Source organism: Hesperophylax consimilis, unplaced genomic scaffold (assembly GCF_061612785.1).
Source record: "Hesperophylax consimilis isolate HC1 unplaced genomic scaffold, BYU_Hcon_1.0 scaffold_32, whole genome shotgun sequence".
NCBI classification, from domain to species: Eukaryota; Metazoa; Arthropoda; class Insecta; order Trichoptera; family Limnephilidae; genus Hesperophylax; species Hesperophylax consimilis.
The window spans coordinates 571,602-588,506 of record NW_028301262.1 but is presented as its reverse complement, the minus strand read 5'-3'; the positions used below and the strand labels follow the sequence as shown (position 1 = coordinate 588,506).

The window sequence follows — 16,905 nt, the reverse complement described above, 5'->3', positions numbered from 1 at the left end:
GCTTTTATTAAGTCCGCTAATGCGCTTTTAACAGAATATTTAAAACTAATTTTTGAAATATTTTCAAAATTTTTTTACTAAAATAAACAGACGTCTAATTGACAGGTTGAACGTTCCGCAAACAAAACGCCAATAGATTTGTTAAATTAGGTGTACCGATAACGGTCGCTACCAAAATTAGCGTGATTCATAAAAGCATTAGTACTTATTAATAAATATCACAAGCACGGGAAGATAAATTTAACTTCGTGGGTTCAACAATGTTAGCGATATAAAGTAGAATTAGAGAGTAAAATCCGGGGGCGACTGGCCAACTGGCGATGAAAAAAGGATGAGTCATCAAATTAGGTTAGTTTTACACAGACAATAATGAAGTCATAGACAAGTTTTATGTCATCATCAGCAATGCTTGCATATTTAATTTGATTTTAAAACGATGCAAAAGTTACAGACGGGTAAAATAATTGTTCCTCTTTGGCGGCCAAAATACGCATTTATTTTGGATTTTGGTTAAGGTGGATATCTCCAGCCATAGCTTGAAGAACAGTAAATTAGAGTTTTTTGTTCGTCAGGCTATGTTCAACAATTAAATAAATGGTTCTATGTCAATTACTTAACATTAAACTCGGGCAAAACTTATTACATAATATTTACACAAACAGACAGACAGTCCGGGCAGGATCATATAAAACATATCATGTAACATTAAAACCAACAAGTAGACAGTCTGGGGAGGATAATATAAAACAGACTTAGACCCATTGGAAGTGGTCCAAAGAAGACTCACAACAAGGTGAGTAACTCTAGTTGCAGGTACAACAGAACAACACAGAGTTTGTCATCTAATGGGGCGGTTAATTGACTATACAGAGAAACAATTCACAACAATTGACAACAATTCTTTTATCCGATATGTACTTACATATATTAATATGTCCCTAGGTATCCATGTGACTTGAATTCACAGAAAGGCCAAAGCAACCACGTGCGCCTGCATCTGTCTCTGTGATTTTACACGCAGATGGAGGCGGCAGTCGGATATTATTAGACCTAAATATTTAGTCAATAGCGTGGCCGGAAATCACAATAAAAAATTAGAAAGCTTACTTGGAAATACACCCATTACTCGGCAGATTTATCTCTAGACCCTCATTAAGTAGTAATTTTGAAATGGGAACGTTAAGCCAGCGACCCGGCAATAAAACAAACCTTCGCCCAAGGCTAGGCTAAATTGTAATTGTTTGAAGGTCATATTTAAAAACGTAATTTTAAAATATTGAACATTTAGTATAAATCTAGATGTAAGAGTAATTGTCAACTTAGATAAGAAATTTAATTGCAACCAGATATTAATTAAGTGTATGCATGCATAATGTTAAGATACTTAAATATATAATATTAAGATTTTGAACCGTAAGTTAGTACGAATCAGCCAGGGACTCAGCCAACGCACCGAAGTGGTGTAAAGCGGAACCACTATAGTTCAGCACCCCACCACAGGCGCGCTACGGTCACCGGATTGCGCGGGTGAATACCGCTGATTCAGCTCTCGACAGTCACGCTCTCGCCTCTCAGGAGTCACCATCTCGCGTCCGCCGAGAAACCTCTTGCCCTCCCCCTTGGAGCGGTCACTGAGGCTCTTCCCGTAACCCCGCGAACTTCCGCCCAGGAAGCTGCCCTCTCAGAAATCGCTGCCTGCCGACTCCGCCCTCCGGAGCCTTGGCCCAGGCTGAACTGATTCCGCCCTTCGGAACCAGCCCAAGTTGCCGCTTTTGTGTATCAGTGATAAGTGCGAACGTGGAGTACGTGGTTCCAGAATCATCGTAAAGGGAAGTGCCTAAACAATTTTTGCATATTTATCTTGTAACGTGACCCAACTTTTAAGACATTGAATGAACAATAATTTAGGATTAAGAAAAAGGACAATTAATTTTAAGAATTACAATTTAAAACTATCATTAAGCTAGATTAGGACTAACCCTTCTTTATACATTTTTTTAAATAAATTTTAGTCGTGTTCGAACTGAAGTAACTTCTTTTTTTTTGTACTCGTTCCTCCTTATCTTTTACCTGAATAATATTAATTATTAACTTCCCTTGAGTGGAGTTATAACAATATAATAAAACAATAATTTAAACAATATTAAAACAATAATTTATAATAATATAAATATTTTTTAAATTTTCTTTTACCCATTTAGGTAATTATTCGGGATCGCTGGCAACGCTTCATACAATATTTTTTTCAAATAAATACCCGTTTATAATAGGAATAAGCGGTAAGAATAGGCCGGTGCCGTAATCCGTAATATTTTAGATCGTTGTTTAAAATTGGAATTGAAATAGAATGGAATACGCTCATATAAGTGACTATGCCGCTGTCACTTGTCTATGTCAACTGTCAACCGAGATATTTTTCCTCCATCTTACAAAAGTCATATTGTTTATAAATAAATATTGAAACGATGGATTCATCACACATTGTTGCATGTCGAATATTTTTGTCAAATCTGGAGCTAGCACACACTGCAATAAGAGACGAAAAAATAAGGAAAAAAACGACGTAGGAGTGTGCATCCAATTAATCATAAAATGAAGAAAATGGGACATTTCCATAATTTGTGCCGCTATAATGGCGGCATTAGACAACAGTCAATTGAAGAAATATACAAGAATGTCGCAGATCAATTTCTATAAATTGTTAGGACTTCTACAACACGAATTAGTTAATTATATTCGATTGTCAAATAGCAGATACCATAGAGTATCGATCGAAAATACATAAATCTTAGTATATATCTCAGCTTTCTGCAATCCGTATCCGTAAAAGATAAAGTTGAAACATCTTTTCGGTTATGGAAAAAAATAAGAGATTATTGCCATCTATTATAAACGGATACACAGGTTGTCTATCTTCCAACTTCGACGGCCTAGGGCTTTTCGGCCTATCCTTACCGCTTATTCCTATCAGTGAAACGGGATGTATAGGGACTTAAGTCTAAATAGGGACAGGTTTGGGTAAAAAAAATTGTTACACATTTATTTCATACCATTCTACTCTACATCAAAAACCGTAACATTATAAGGTAGGGAAATGTATTTTTTTACGATAGCAACATTGCGAACTGTCAGAAGTGTCGTTTTCTTAACCTAAAAATCATTATTTAGTAAAGCGTGCTGGCGGTCAGAATACCTCGGTGCAAAACTTTCTGAAAAAAGTGTGCGCAGGCCTTGAAAACCTTTGAAAAAGCTTGTCAATTGTGAAGAATAAGATTCCTACATCAGGAGGAAGATATTGGTGAGTTTAATAATGTATTATATTAATTTACTTTAGAACTGAAAGTGAATTCACAGTAAATTGATTATGTTGTGGGGAGAATAGGGACGCCATATGGGGTGAATGGAGACGCTATACGGGGTGAATAGGGACGCTATATGGGGTGAATGGAGACGCTATACGGGGTGAATAGGGACGCTATATGGGGTGAATGGGGACGCCATACGGGGTGAATAGGGACAGGGCATACTCAAATTAGTTTTATTTTTTTAGTATTTAATCTTTAATATGTTCGCTGTATTAAAATGTCTCTTATTAAAGTAAAAACCCTATTTATTAATTTCAGAAAATGCCACGAACCTACAAGCCCGATCCGAGGAGTAGTAAAAGATACAAAAAATACAACGATGAGAATATCAAAAATGCGTTGGAATTACTGAAGAATGGTTAAAGCTATCGTGAAGTGGCTTCTGAATTTGGAATATCCAAGAGTGTACTTTGTCGCCATAATTTGCGCCACAAAAAAACAAGGTGGCCAGAAAGTTCTTTCTGATGAAATAGAAAATTTTATAATTGATAACATTAATATTTGTGCTGAATGGGGTTACCCATTAGACACCTATGATCTTCGGCTAATAGTCAAAGGATACCTAGACCGACGTGGGAAGAATATACCAAATTTTAAAAAGAACTTCCCAGGGCGTGATTTTGCTGAAAGCTTTTTAAAGCGCCACAAGTCAAAAATATCTCAAAGAATGAGTCAAAATATTAAACGTTGTAGAGCCCAAATATCTGTCGACACCATTTCTGATTATTTTGATCATTTGGAATCTTCCTTGTGCGATGTTGATCCGGCAAACATCGTCAATTATGACGAAACAAATTTAAGCGATGACCCAGGTCGTAAAAAAATTTTAACAAAAAAAGGCTGCAAGTACCCGGAAAAAATTGTTAATTTCAGCAAAAGTTCGACTTCAATAACGTACGCTGGATCAGCAGCTGGCGACATTTTACCAGTATATTTAGTGTACAAAGCTACTAACATGTATGACACTTGGACCCAAGGTGGCCCCCCACTCGCAAGATATAACCGTACAGTATCAGGTTGGTTTGATGGAGACACTTTTGAAGACTGGATCAACACAATTGTCATTCCCTATTTCCAAAATAAGCTTGGGAAAAAATTCTAATTGGCGACAATCTTTCTTCGCACTTGTCGCTCGATGCGATAAAAAAATGCAGAGATCATAATATAAATTTCGTTTTTTTACCCATTAACTCCACACATCTCACTCAGCCGCTTGACGTGGCTTTTTTTCGGCCATTAAAAATGGCCTGGCGAGACATACTGGCCACTTGGAAGGAAAATGATGGACGAAAAGAAACTGCCATACCAAAAAGCATGTTTCCCAGACTAACTTTTAAAAAAGTTGTCCGACAAAATATCCCTGAATGCAGGGAACAGCATTATTGCTGGATTTAAAAAGACTGGTTTACACACTTTGAATCGGAACGTTGTGCTTGATCTACTTCCAAAGGAAAGTCAAAATGACCACCATGGCACTAAGAAACTAAATGATTCGGTAATTTCCCTCTTGAAAGACTTGAGATATCCTGACTCAAGCAATAAAGAAGATAAAAAGAAAAAGAAAATTTCTTTGCAAGCAGGAAAAAGTGTCGACGAAAAATGTATAGAGAACCTTAAAAAAGCGGTGATTACGACACAAAAGAGAGTTCAAACGCAGAAAAAAGTCGCTTTAAAGACAAAAAGAAATAAAAAAAAATCAAATAATTTGAATAGCAGCTCTAACTTCGAAAATACAGAATCACAAAACATTCAGGTTGCAGATATTATTATACACAAGCTGAAGGAACCAATAAAAGTGGTAAATGCGCAAGTAAGATCAATGTGATAAAAATATACGACAAAAACGGGCAAGAACTGGTAGATGTAACATCTTCAGAACATTATCGAGCTGAACCATTGAAAGTCCTCAACCAAAATACTTTTAATGAAGAAGAGATAATGGAAAAAGGCAGCTTCTGTTATAGAAGGAGAGGCAATAGAAGTGGAAGATAAGGAAATTTATTCCCTTGTGGATGAAGACAAACAAATTTATTCCCTTGTGGATGAAGACAAACAAATTAAACAACCTAATGTTGTCAAGTCACGTAAGAATACTGCTCCTGAAGGTGAAAAAAGTGTTCAACCAAATACTATCCTCAAATTACATAGGCAACACTGCTGTGCTTGTAATTATGTTGAATATTACAAACTTAAGTCTAACTGGACCTCTATTGGATGGATTTTTTTTATTTTTATTATGAATACCTCACAAGAGTCCCAACTGCTCCCGTCTGGAGCCAGTGAGACTATGGCATCCCCAATTGGGGGATTTTGTGAGGCTGAAGGGAAAGAGGAAGGTGGGGAAGTACCTGGCTATTCAGATCTAGTCACTAAACACGGCTAAAGCCATTTGGAGCAACGTTTCAATTATGAATGGTGGTCTTACACCAGGGCGATACTGGTAGTATCTTCCACTCTGGAACGTGCCGCAAATATACTATATATTATTTTAATTAATTAATTGTGAAATAACACAAATTAATCAAATAAAATTTATTTGCGCACGCCGGGTTCGAACCCGCGACCTTCGGAATGGCAGTCAAATGCGTTATCACTGGACTATGCCGGCCGTCATGATGAAATGCATTGTGTGCAAAAATTTTGCTTGCCCTACTTGTGTTACTGGTGCTTTAAGTTGTGAATTTATTTGTACGAAATGTTATGAAGTTTAGTTTAAAGATAAGTTAAGCATAGGTATCTACTTATTGATCCAAAAATAAACACTATAACTCTTTTAAGGTTTTGATGCCTGTTAACTAATTATTAAATTCGATTCTTATTCACCCCTAAATATTTTTTTTTTTTTTTTTTTTTTTTATTGAAACATATAAACAAGATTTACAATTTTATAACAATATAAACACAAATATTTCAATCACTCTCCTAATAAAGCAGCTGCTTGTGTTTAGGAGAGGACAACAAAAATATTTTAACATTTGTTTAAATTAAACAAAAAATATTAGTAATAAAACAAAAAATATCAATAAAAGTAATAAAAATATAGGTTAGTTAATAAATCGTTCAAAGAATTTAAAAGGCAAAAACATATTTCTAAACAATAAGTAAAGTTATGAGGTGGTGCAAGAGTATTTTAATTTAATTTTATTTTTATATTTTTTTTTTATTTTTTATTATTATTTAAAAAATAAAAAAATATTTTTTAATATGTCCCCAATGATCCCAAAAAATTCTCCAATGACCCCACAGGCATCCCTAATCACCCCAAAGGCGTCCCTAAACACTCCGCATTGCAGGTAAATAGGAACACTTGCTTTTTTTGCGTTTATTGAAAAATGTGCAATGGCAACCCACAAAATAGGGAAACGTATAATTAAAGAAGCATAAGAAAAAAAATTCAGCATATTATTATCGTCCCTATGGCTTAACGAAAAAGAGCTATGTTTACTTAAAGATTATAAACTGTCCCTATACACCCCGTATATATATCTTAGCTTTCTGCAATCCGTATCCGTAAAATATAAAGTTGAACCATCTTTTCGGTTATGGAAAAAAATAACAGATTATTGCCATTTATTATAAACGGATACACAGGTTTTCTATCTTCCAACTTCGACGGCCTAGGGCTTATCCTTACCGCTTATTCCTATTATAAACCAGCCTTAAAACGTTTTGATTGAAGGTTAGGTATGATAGGTTAGTATTTGTATCGGTTTAAAACAACAAGCCCCAACTACAGTTACAAATATCGATGACATGGACAAGCTTATCGATGCCTACCAACACAATAATAGATGGAGATGCGTTTTGGCTCGCTGCTAGCCAGGGGCATATAACTCCGCTCTGGGCTATGCTTTGCTATTGCTATCCTCCGATAAAATTGACGAAAATTTCCAAGACGCCATTTTGAAGGTTGAAGTCAGTTGTTTTCGGATGTTTACGTTTTAAGAGTTAATATTTTCAATTTTCTTTTACCCATTGAAAAATAATGTTGCGTGTTAGTATTCTTCAAGGTGATAAATTAATGCTGTATTGTGTTAAAGGTTGCTCAGACGGATATTCTATTCGACCGATTCGATAATCCGGTGCTAGCAAGAAGTGCGTTTGTTTGTGAGCGTCATTTCGCGATTGAAAGCAAACATACGGTACTAATGGAATTTTAAAATAAATAAATTCTTTATTCCAGGATGTGTGGAGGTGAGTGCCATCTCACACATCTCATAGAGGGTATAAGTACAGATCATATTTACATAAAAGGAAAATTAAGAAAATAGATAAAAAAAAAAAATAAAAAAAAATAGATTAAATCAGAGAAGCACGGGAATCCATCGGATCTAAGATTGTGGGAGCAAGTACCTTTCACCAATAGTTTTCAATGCTCGATCCTGAAGTCAGACGGGATTCTATGATAAGAGTATTTCTGGAATGGTTTCTCCTTCCCCTCAGTCCTGCTATCCTGCTTCTTAATAGAGCTGTAAATCCTGGAACTCGCCCTTCTGTAAACATTGAGGAGGCACTGCAGTACCTGGGGAGTCAAAACATCAATTGGTAAGCGTTGTTATATTGCACCCAAAGCCTTTCCATTGTTCTTTTATTGAAATTTGCCAAGAGCTTGCAAAAAGCTATGAAGAGCGTCTTTTTCACTCGTGGACTACAGAGCCGAAATTTACTACTGAGCATTTTACATTTTATACTCATACACGCCTCTGCCTGTCAATATCTTCATCATCCGTTAGCTTATTGTTGATGACATGTCCTAGATATTTTGTGGTTTCTACTATTTTCAGAAGCTCACCATTCAAAAAGGCGGGGGAATGTTTTTTGAGCCATCCCTGTGTTTTATGACCAACAGTGCTGTTTTTTTCGATTTATAAATCATGTTGGTTTCGTGTGCAAATTCTTCACAGATTTTCAGGAGAATTCGTAATCCCCTTATTGACGGTGCCATCAAAACCATATCATCTGCGTAGCTCATATTGTTAATACCTATTGTTAGACCTCCGATGTGGCAGCCCACTCCAGCATTGTTTAACCTGTGGGTTAGTTCATCCATGTACCTATATGTTAAACAGTATTGGGGAGATACATCCTCCCTATCTGACCCCGCTTTCCAAGATATAGGGTTCTGAGAATCTTTCCACTTCACAAGGTTTTCCTGCTGACGGTGCCATGATTCGTGAATTTTTACCACTTTCCATGGTATCCCTCTTTCTTTTAGTTTTTTCCATAATAAGGGGTGGAAAACTCTGTCGAATGCCTTACTAAGGTCCAGAAAGTATGCCTTCGTTGTTTTCTTCTTCCTGTAGTATTCTAATGTTCTTTTTACGCAGAATATAGCCGAGTCAGTAGAGCACTTTCTTTTGAAGCCCATCTGATTTTCTTTTGTTTTCATATGGTATCCGACTTCATCTAAAAGAACTCGTTCAAATATTCTAGCGATGGCCGTGGCGATTGATATCGGTCTGTAGTTTTCCTGTTAAGTTATGTCTGCCAGTTTGGATTTTATTATCGGTATGATAATTGTCTTTGTCATGTCTTTGGGTAGGGAGCCACTCTTTATGATGTCAGTGAACAGTGTTGCCAGAAGTTTCATAATCGCTGCCCCTGCATTTTTGACGTGTTCGGTGCTTAAACCATCATGCCCAGCAGACGTTCCAGATTTCATGTTACTAATGGCCGATTTTATCATGTTAGTTGTGACGATGGGATCGATATCGTCATAAGCAGTGAAATGTGATTCATTTGAGTCAATAGTCGGCGTGATAGTTGAGAAATGTTCTATAAAAATGTTTGCAATTAATTCTGGATTCGTCTCTCCGTGTATGTTGCACGAGATTTTACAACGCATGTTAACAATTTATTTGACTTATTCCAAAATTTATTTATTAATTAAGTCACGATTATCTAGGTCCCCTGCTATTTTGTCCATCTGGAGTTGAGTCGAGTTATTTTGTCACTGTTTTAGTGCTGTTTTAAAGGCAGCACGCTTTGCCCTTCTATCCTCTGCGACAGGACCCTCGCGCCGCACACTGGGGCAAGAATGATGAAAAACGCCCTTTATTCACAGGGACATTTTTAAGAGAAAATTTGAATGTGGAAAGGAAAGTTATAAAAAAACAAAAATTTTAAATACATAATATATGTAAATTTTATTATGCACATATTTTATATTCACGATTTAAATAAATAAATACCAAAACAAAAAAAAATCAATTCTCTTTATCCGACTTGATTGAGTCAAAATCATTATCATCATCACCATCATCAACACTACCATCATCACTATCATCATAATAATCGTAGTCGTCACTATCATCATCATCATCCTGAGTACTTGAATAATTTTCACCTGTCGGCTGTAATGATTCTACCGCTTCTATGGGGAGTGTGGTCAACTTTTTTTTTTGGCTGCTTCCTTTTGCTCGCAGAAGATCTGATAACAAAAAAAAAACAAATTGAAAACATATTTTATAATTCCTTAGAATTCAGTGTACGTATTACATTGCCCTGAGCGAAGACCAAACGATTGAGAATTGTCTGCAAATCATCATGAACTGAAATATCACTAACATTGATTTTTGCAGTCACTGGGTCACATTCCTTTTATGTGGCCTGTAAAATTTTATAAGACGGGTATAGTTTTGGAGCATTTGATCTTATTACATTGTATTGGTGTCGAAATAATCCCGCTTCCACTACGAGTGCTACAGCATCCTCTCCTGACATAGTAACTGTTTCAAAAGACTTTCTATAAGCTACTTTTACTGGGACTTGATGAATCCGATAAAATATCAGTGATAGCTATAGACGCCTCTGTCTGTCCTGTAGTTCTAAGTTCCATATGTGTGGCATAAACTAATTCAGTTAGAGGAGTAGACTTTCTCAAATCCAGAGCCTTTTGTGGTTTCAATCGTTTTGTACTCTGATCAAAGGTAATTTTCGGGCGACCGGGACAACCGCGTTTTAGTGTAAGATTCGGAAAATAAATTGATGAATCCACCAATGTTTTATTTTTCTCCAGAAATCTTACTTCAATCCGGTGCGCTGCACCCATCGTAAATAGTGTTCCGATTTGAAGCGATTTATCCTTCTCGAAATATGTTTTCTGGGATCACCGATGCATCCTGTCCTCAACTCCATTTCCTTTTGCAGCGAATTTAGCTGATCTGGAATGTGTAGGTATCCAGAGTTCTTCATTATTGTGAATAATTGTCGTCTTGTCATGAATAAGGTATCAGAATTAACACCTGTGTGAAAAAAAGAAAATGAATAATTTCTCCGCTCGGTTCACGTAGTGCTTTTTAATAGATAAAATAATTTTAATAATTTTATTTTCTTCAGGGCCTCCTGTGTGGAGTAAATATAAAAAAAAAAAAAAAAAAAAAAAAAAAGTGCTGTATTTGTCACGAAGCATAAAAAACCACTGAATTGCATTGTGCTATATCTGTCACCAACTGACACGACTATTTCTCTCAGAAAACGCGTTCTATCTTTGTTCTATTATGACCAGATATGTGGTATAAACAGTTTTGGGAAGGGAGACCATGAAGTTTTATCTTTGAGTTACACTTTACCACCTTACGTCCAAAAAATGGAAATTGAATGTTGGTAACGATTATTTTGAAATAAATCTCTATTCTGACAGGTTTTGTAACCAACATGATATTAAATTGTCTGATCCCGAGTTTTAAAAAAAAACTGTTCATTTTAATTATAGCTCCCGATCACATTAAAATAATTCATTACTTAAAAAAGTGTACATATGTGCAAGATTTTAAAAGTGATTCGTAAATAACAATAGTTACTGGTCCTAAAAGTGTTTGAATGATAGCCCGGAGGTGCCCGGAGTTCAACTAATCTCTAAAAGAATATCATTTTTTTTAAAATCACGACTTAATTTTTGTATATATTTAATAAACAATTTTATCTATTAAAATAATTAATAATGTTCAAAATATAATGTGAAAAAATAAGATAAATACCTGAACATGATGGTTCCATACTCACTTTTGGGATTCGTAATAGGTGTCTTCCGAAATAAATACTTGAACTTGAGGTTTATGCTGGCACTTGTAAACGGCGTATTATCTGCACGAGTGTTCGCTCTGTACTGAGCGGTGTCACAGGTAGAAGGGTATGGTCAAAGGTTTCTACCTACTATATAATAATGCTACAACTATCGAGTTACCTCGAAACAAATGAAGCGACATCGTACTATTGAATTTATTTTTTTTGTTTATTGTATCAACTTCTGGTATTTGGCCCCAGTGTGCGCCGTCTCCCATTTATTATCCAAGTGAGCATCGCTTATCTGGATTCATCGTATTTATCCGCTACACATTCATTCCACCCACATTCTTGCTTTTGTTTTTGGATAGTACACTTAGTAAACACAAAAATGGCACTGCTTCATATAGCATTTACTATACTGCAGTAAAAGTATTTTATCTTGGCGCGTGTAGGGTTGCCGCCATCCTCAACAAATGTTTTATTTTACTTGATTTTGACGAGATAGGTTTGCGAGTAAGAGTTATATTTTCCGATATCAAGTATATTATTCAGATTCAATAGTACTGGATCCCTCAACACAGATGTAAACACTTCCGTTGTTGCTATTCCATCTGTTTGTAAGATCAGCTCGAGAGGCCGGTGATCTGTCCAATCAATATCGTAATATATTTTCAAATCAACAATTTGCTTCAAAATATTTTTCGTAACTAGATAATGAACGTCTAACCAACTGGTAGAGCTGTGTGCGTCACTGATATTAGTGTAAGAATCCACAGGTAATAATTCTATGTCGGCACATAAATATTCAAATTCTTGACAAAATGAGATTAGCTCCATTCCAAAGATAATATGCTGTCCTTGTTCTATCGGTATTACAATGTAAGATGCTCTGAGGAACTAGCGTCATTGATCCCTTCGGCACCGGTGCGTAGTCGGGATACACGCCAAACGCGCGCCCAACATTTGTACACAGTTGACACTTGTCACATGAGAACGGGTCGCTTCTACGATTCGTTCTTAAGTTCAACAGCTCGGCTGTGGAACGAACTGCCGGCCTCTGTGTTTCCTCCCTCCTACAACATGGGACTCTTCAAGACCCATGTTCATTCCTTCCTCTCCACAAAAAGACCCTCCACACAGCATCCCCAAAGATGACATAGGCCCTGAGGGAAATTATTTTCTTCAGGGCCTCCTGTGTGGAGTTAATATAAAAATAAAAAAAGAGTAAATCGGGATTAGTGTTGAAGTCTCCGATAATAATTGTGTTAATGTAATTAAAAGAGTCTTCGTCAGCAATTTATTAATTTACTTTGATGTTGATCTTTCGGGGTAAAATTTGCGCTAAAATGTGATTTTTTAAGACATTGAATTCTTAAAAATTATGTTGCTTTATTGATTATTAAAAAAATGAATTACTAAAATTCGAAATGTTCAGGACTGGAACACAGGTGTGGACACAACTCGGTGAATTGTGACCAATTCTGATGCGTTCACTATTATTAAAAAAAAATGTAACCTTAAAAAACTGAAAGATTATTAGTGCATAAAACAAGATATTATAAGATGAATATTTGTCAGAAATAATTTTTATTCTTTTTATTAATAAATTCGAGTATAATCATTTTACTAAACTAAAATAATTTGTTAAATTAGTTTTTACTTTTATTTTTTGTGTATTTCCAATAGTTGGTTGCGTTTTCGATTCCATTGAAACATGAATTTTTTTGGCTATATTTTGGTATTTATTATCTTCGTCATAATTCACTTGACATAAGTCTTAGGTGTAAGTCACTCGTTTTAAGTCAGTAGTTCTAGTATTTATTATTTAATAAATATATTTGTACAGCGCTCTTGAAAACAGCGCCACATAAATTATCCAAATATTATTATTAATGTGAAGTATTTTAAAAATAAAATGTGCATATTTGCCCTGTTTTCAAGGCGCTCGGCAATATGGCAATTATTTGGAGGTCGTATTGTAAAAATTTCATTTTAAAATATTGAACATTAAGTATAAATCTAGATGTAAGAGTAATTGTCAACTTAGATTAGAAATTTAATTGCAATCAGATATCGAATAAGTGTATGTATGCATAATATTAAGATACCTAATATATATTAAGATTTTGAACCTTAAGTTAATCAGAATCAGCCAGCCAGCGCAATCTAACGCTGAGAATGGCGATGCCAGCGCCACGGACCCGAACAACGTACCGAAGTGGTGTAAAGCGGAACCACTATAGTTCCAGCACCCCACCACAGGCGTGCTACGCTCTTCCGTAACCCCGCGAACTTCCACCCAGGAAGTCAGAGTGGTCGCCAGACTTCCGCCCAGTTCCGTCGCTGCCTGCCGACTCCGCCCTTCGAAGCCTTGGCTCTGACTGAACTTATTCCGCCCTTGGGAACCAGCCCAAGTTGCCGCTTGTGTTATCAGAGATAAGTGCGAACGTGGAGATCCGCGGTTACAGAATCATCGTAAAGGGAAGTGCCTAAACAATTTTTGTATATTTATTTCGTAACTTGACCCAAGATATTGAATGAACAATAATTAAGGATAAAGTAAAAGGACAATTAGTTAAGAATTAAAATAGTATTAAGCCTAGATTTAAACTAACACTCAACATTAAACACTTTATTTTAACAATTGTTTAAAAATATTTCGTTTGTAACTAAGTAACTTCTTTACTTTACTCGTTCCTCCTTTAATTTTACATGCATAGTGTTAATATTAAACTCTCCCACGTAAAGTTATAACATGCTTATTCCCATTTTACCTCATTCCTTGTTTAATTTTTATTCCTTAACTGTTCACCGGTCACTGTCATAAAGTTCACCAGGGTTGTCATTGGATATGTGGCTATGTCTTCTGGTTTTACAATGTTTCATCCTACATCTCATCTCTCCTCTTCAATCCCTTTTGGTTCCCTGAAGGCCCCACAAGGGAAGAGAGCCTCATCTCTCCTCTCTATTCCCCTTTGGTTGCGTGAAGGCCCCACAAAGGAAGAGTTTGCGAAGGTTGATATCTTCTCTCCACTCCTCTTTGGTTCCGTAAAGGTCCTACGAGGGAAGAGGGCCTCATTTCTCCTCTCCACTCCTCCTTCGTTCCCTGAAGACCCCGTGGGGGAAGAGTCTACTCCCCGTTGGTTCCCCGAAGGCCCCACGACGAAATAGTCAACTCCCCCTTGGTTCCCTGAGGGCCCCACGAGGGAAGACGGCCTCATCTTTCCTCTCTACTCCTCCTTGGTTTCTTAAAGGCCCCACATGAAAGAAGTTGAGTATGTTAGTATTTCGCAAATCTTTATAATGCCAGATTGGGTATTATACAGAACACAGCTTTAGTATAGGAATTAACAAGAACGGTTTGTTATAAAGCAAATTTGTGATTTGTCAATCTTTTAATAATTTGAAACAATATAACTCTCAAAGTAATTATATAAATAATCGCATTCTTGACTTAACTGTAAGCAACATACTTTTGAAAATTACGCATAACAATATTTCATTAGTACCAGAAGATGTTTATCGTAAAACACTGCTAATCTCGATTCTTACCAAAAAAAATAAATAACATCTAACACAAAGCAAATATTACAATTCAGAAAAGCGGATTATTCAGTAATAAACACAAAACTTAGCGAAATTGATTGGGATCATAGACTGAACCATTTGAATACTCAACACGTAAGTGACGTATTCTACAACATTTTGAACAATATTAAAATAAATTATGTACCAACTAAACCGGCAACAAGTTGTAATTATCCACCATAGTATACATTATCTCTGTTATAAATTAGGGTCCTTGGAATTAAACTCCGTTATTGAGAGCAAACTGAATCACTTTATTTAACAATAAATATCCACTATCACATGATATGACTACCAGAATTAAAAATTATAATTCATCAACTTAAATGTAACAGAACTAATTGCAGTCAAGAATGTTCTATACTCAGTCTAACTTCTGAAATTAAATATCTTGGTATATATATAGATCAACATTTTAAATGGAAAAAACAAATTTGTGAACTTGTCAAAAGAATTAGAAAATGTATTTATATATTTATAAGACTTAGAAATATTCTTAGACTAGAAAACCTAAAAAGAGTGTACTATGCAATTGTACAATCTATATTACAATATGGTATTATTGGCTGGGGAGGAACTTATAACAATGTATTAAATCCACTTAAAATAGTTCAAAGATTGATAATTAAAGTAATATTGAAAAAACCATCCAAATTTTCTACTGAGATTCTCTTTTCAATATTCAATGTACCCACAATAGACAATATATATAAAAAATATTCAATTCTACAAATTTATAAAGAAATACAGTTAAATAACTTACAATTCAATTCATCAGTAAGATATCAAAAAACTATCAAAATCCCAAAACTTCATACAAAGCACACACAAAATACCTATCTCTATCTAGGTATAACATATTTTAACATCCTTCCATTATATCTAAAAAATATTGAAGATATTCAGGAATTTAAAATAAAATTAAAAAATTACCTAAAACTACTATAAAAGTCCATATCTTACTCTTATTATTATTTCCTTCAAATCTTGAAACTGTATTATTGATAAATCTTGTCTATTTCTTACTTATCCCTTTGGTTTTGCAAATATATTATTTACCTACTTACATGATTCCATATAATTGAGCTAGGATTCCCTCACCAAACACAAGAGCCTTGTCTCTTTATGGTGAGGAAAAGCTATTATTATTTACCTTGATAACACTGTATAATATGTATAATTGTATATTTATTGTATATTGTAAAAAACATGACTAGGCACTTTTTACAGGAAATTCTCTGGATACAGGCTAGTTCCTGTGGTTCTTTAGGAAAGGTGAAACATTTGGTTGTTTTTGAGCAAAAGAGCGTTTTTAAGGAAACCCAACCTTATACGACAAGAGACTGTTGACAACCTTCAAATTCAAAAGGGCCGCAAAACAGGGATCGTCTTTGCGGACACAATTTAATCACAAACATATAGCAGAGGCGAGAACCTTTCAGAAACAATATAATCTAACCTTCATAGGAGTCACTAGTGGTACATAATGACTCTGAAAATTATACAATCTCTTATAAAAATAATTAAAGAAAAAAATAAATATCATAAAAAAATTCAAAATACACGTGACTACCAAACGTTTTCACTCTTAAGATCTAGACAGAAACGAATTGCACAACAACTCTACATTAATTATATACATACTGCTGAAAGTAACATGAATGGTAATCCTAAACTCTTCTGGAATCATTTCAATAACATAAAAAAAACACAATCGTCTCTTGCAAGGACGATGCACCTAGATGATAAAAAAGCAGAAAATGGCCAAGACATATCTAATATTTTCATGGAATATTTCCAGTTTACATAAACGATAATAACCTACCTACATTCGACATACCAGAAAACACAAATAACATAAATATAACCATGGTTGTTTCTGCTATCGTGGTACGAGAACACGCCGTCAGATGGAATGCAGGAAAACACTTCTTATTCTTGACAT

The 16,905-nt window shown here is 35.2% G+C and overlaps 1 pseudogene; it reads left to right on the top strand.

Moving 5' to 3' along the window:
- Positions 1 to 3,626: 3,626 nt before the first annotated feature.
- On the top strand, positions 3,627 to 14,543 carry LOC149409254 (uncharacterized; annotated as a pseudogene).
- Positions 14,544 to 16,905: the final 2,362 nt, after the last annotated feature.